Source organism: Arachis duranensis, chromosome 2 (assembly GCF_000817695.3).
Source record: "Arachis duranensis cultivar V14167 chromosome 2, aradu.V14167.gnm2.J7QH, whole genome shotgun sequence".
Lineage (NCBI taxonomy): Eukaryota > Viridiplantae > Streptophyta > Magnoliopsida > Fabales > Fabaceae > Arachis > Arachis duranensis.
Window position 1 is genome coordinate 83,758,321 of NC_029773.3, and position 3,816 is coordinate 83,762,136.

General features: G+C 28.1%; 1 long non-coding RNA gene across 1 annotated transcript in view; it reads left to right on the forward strand.

The window, feature by feature from the left end:
- The first annotated feature begins 3,028 nt into the window (after positions 1 to 3,028).
- LOC127744035 (uncharacterized) overlaps positions 3,029 to 3,816 on the forward strand; it is a 2,904-nt gene continuing 2,116 nt past the window's right edge. Inside the window, exons 1-3 of the long non-coding RNA XR_008005245.1 lie at positions 3,029 to 3,198; positions 3,289 to 3,342; positions 3,430 to 3,589. This is a non-coding gene — a long non-coding RNA (uncharacterized LOC127744035). The remainder of the gene's footprint in view (positions 3,199 to 3,288; positions 3,343 to 3,429; positions 3,590 to 3,816) is intronic.

Genomic DNA, 3,816 nt, shown 5'->3' on the forward strand with positions numbered 1-3,816 from the left:
AATTGTATAGAGACCAAACTAAAAAAAAAATTGGTGCAGGGACTCAAATAAAAGGAAAAAAATATAGGGATTCAATTGAAAAAAAATTGGTGCAGGGACCTAATTAAAAGAAAAAAAAGTATAAGGACCTAATTGAGAATTTTGCGAAACTATAGAGACCAACAGAAAAATTAAACTAATAAAATAAAATAAATAATATTCTAAAGCAATACTCAAGAAATTAAATTAATTTTTACATTAAATTTTGGTAAAAGATTAGATAAATTAATATATATTATTATTTAATAAACATATAATAGTTTTTAAAAATTTTAAAATTCTCCAATCAATCATTTTATATGTAGGAATAGTATATGATGCAAGAATTGATTGTTTAACAAATAAAAATGTAAAGTTGATTAAAATATTATTGATAATTATTAGAGATATAATTATTAGTGTTGCTTTCTCTTATCGATTTAAGTTTATGAGATGAGTGGTTTCATTATATGGTATCAAAATTCTGTGTCCGAAAAGATTTAGAGTTCTGATGAATTCCAAAAAGTGAAAAAATAGCATAAGACAAATAAAAGAAAAAGAATGCCTATACAAAAATCAAGCAAATTCAAAAAAAATTTTGTTTGAAAAAGAGTATTAGAGATATAATTATTAATGTTGTCTTCTCCTAATTTAAATTTTTAGGATGAATGATTTTATGACAACAATTAATTTCTCTATTTAGTTATTAAAATTTATTGAGGATTAAACAAAATATCTAACTAATAATTTTTTTAATGACTGATTTATAGTTTTTTTTTTACCAAAAATAAAGAGACTCGAATCTACTATTTCTAAATAAGAGAGACTGACATTTGAATTATAGCTCATTAACAATAATTAATTTATAGTATTATTATGAATAAAATAGCAATGTTTGATAGATTTGTCCATCATCATGAAACTAAAAGCAACGGATATAATACATCACTCGTATCTGTATATTCCTCTAAAAGAACCTAATAAATTGACAGCTGTCGTCTGTTCAGGGCCCCATGGTGGAGGTTGCTTTTTTAGTAGCTTTGACAACTGGCTTGTGTGTCTTGTTACATCCGGAAGAAAGTCACGGATGTAATTGATGATGAATAATAAATTAGTTATTTTTCAAAAATTACAAGATACGACTTTGTCTTTTATGTTTTTAGCTAAAGATGATATTAGAGTGTAATGCGTATTAACAGGGCTCTATGAATCTAATTCGAAGATGTTTTCATCAAAAACCGTCATTGGATCATCATCAGTATAGTCGTCATACAAAGGGGAGGTACATAGGTACATATACTAAGCCAGCGTTTATTTTCATTGACCAAAACTAAAATTGAAAATTGAGATTTAATATTTTGTTTGATAATGAGATATTAAAATTAAAATTTTAATTTTTGAAAACAAAATTTTAGTCCTTTTAATACTTTTAAAAAGTAGGACAGAAGTAACTAAAATTTTAAGAAAAAAAACTAAAATTTTAATTTTTTAAAAAAATTATTTTTATTTAATTTTTTAAATTCTAAATTTATTATTCAATATTTATATTTATCTTACATTTAATATAATATTGACTTATCAAGATATAACTCAATTCAGTATATTTTATATTAAATACAATATAAAAATTTAATTTAATTTTTATTTTTTAGTATCAGTCTCTTAATCTCAATCTTATTTCTAAACGCAGCCTAATATCTTAAGGTTTGACTCTAAAAAAGAAAAATAACAAAAATTCTTTCTTTAACAATAAAATTATACTTCTAAAAAATGAGAAAAAAAGTGTTAAACATAAAAATAGACTGTTTTATTGGATAAAATCTATTTCACAAAATTTGTGTATAAATATATATATTATTTAATTTAATATGTATTTTATATTTTAATATATATATCTTATAGATAGTTGATTTAATTTAGTGGTTTTTTTATGTATACGTATAATATATCGTTGATATATATTATACATAGTATATAGGTAGGACTTATAAAATAAATATTTCGAATTTTTTTACACAAATTGGATATCTTCAAATCAAATTGAAAATACTCCAAACTGAAAATTGAAAATAGTGATGGGAGTGACCAAGTCACCTTGTGTCTGGTGAGCCCATATATTGATGGCATCTACTTCCATTATTTCTTCTGTCCTAAGAAACAAAGAAACATCCAAAGTGTGTGTAGTGCAATATGTCAATCTAGAGAAATTATAAATTAAGAATGTAATACAAAGCATCCCAAAAGGTCAAAAACACAGAGAACTGTTCCACGTGCAGGAGTGAGAGAACTTTGGAATCAAGAACTGTTTTTGCTGCAAACTAAACAAAGATTTATAATAATTAATATAAGTCCATAGATATAGGAAGATGCTGACCTTTTTACAATGAAATATTTAAATTATTATTTTTATTCACTCTTAATTGTTATTTAATTTTTTGGTTTAATTATTCTGTTGGTCTTTATAATTTTGTAAAATTTTTAATTAGTTCTCTATATTTTTTTTCTTTTTAATTGAGTCTTTACACTAATTTTTTTTAATTGGGTCTCTATCTTTTTTTTCTTTTATTTAGGTTCTTATACCAATTCTTTTTTCTTTTAGTTGGGTCCCTATAAAATTAAGTCAATTACTACTAAGAGAGATTTAATTGAAAAAAAATTTAGTACAGAGACCCAATTAAAAAGAAAAAAACGTATAGAGACCTAATTGAAAATTTCACAAAATTATAGGACCAACAAAGTAATTAAACCTAGTTCTGTAAAACCCGGTTAATTAACGGCTAATTAACCCATAAATGAGAATTTATTCTAGAAAGCCTAAAATGTGATTTTTATAGCTAAATATGATAGAGGAGATTGAGACGAGAATTTCGGTACCAATTTTATAGAAATCGGACCAAGATTGGACCGAACGGGCCAAACCGGGTCAACCGGACCCAAAGTGGGCCCTTGGCCCAACATAACTAAACCAAAACCCTAGTTTTCAGCACTCTCTCTCCTCACAGCACTCAAATTCACGCTGAAAAAGAGAGGCCATGGGGGAAGAACACTCTCTCAACCTTCTACCTCTCACTTGATCTTCAAACCACTATAACTTTTGATCTAGAGCTCCGATTGCCGCTCCGTTTGCGGCCACGCGTTCACCACAGAGAGCTCTATAAAATCCATACAATTAATCTTGAGGTAAGCCACGTTTTGCTCTTCGAAATTCCAGCCTTGTTTTCGAGTTTTATGAGAAAAAATGTTGAGATTTTGGGCTCTTTGATGTTATAGGACCCAACTCTCTTGAAGGAGAAGGTTAATCTTGTCTCCTTGGATCTTGGTGTGGTAAGATTCTCAACCCTAGTATATTTTGTTGTTCTATGATGTTTGGGTATTGAGATGTTGTGTATGGGTATGATGATTGTGGCTTAGGTTGTGTATATGTGAATATTGGAGCTTGATTGGTGATTTTGAAAGGCTTGAAAAAGGGATTTGGTGGTGAAAAATCTGTTCTTGGAGGTGTTGAGGCCTTGAGAGCTTGAGGAAAAGTGGTTTGGAAGTGCTCCGGTGGAACTTGGGAAAATCGGCTAAGGTATGGTTTCGGTTTCCCGTATCTAATATGTAATGTGGTAGGAAATACTTAGGCTAGAGGCCCTAAGATAGGCATTGAATGGTTGATGTTGTTGAATGATTGAGATATATGATGTGGTCATATATGTGATGATGATTATTGATGCTTTGGTGGTATGATGTATGAGAACTATGCATGTTGTGATATATGCTTGATGATTGGTTATGGTTGAATTGTGGGTTGAACCA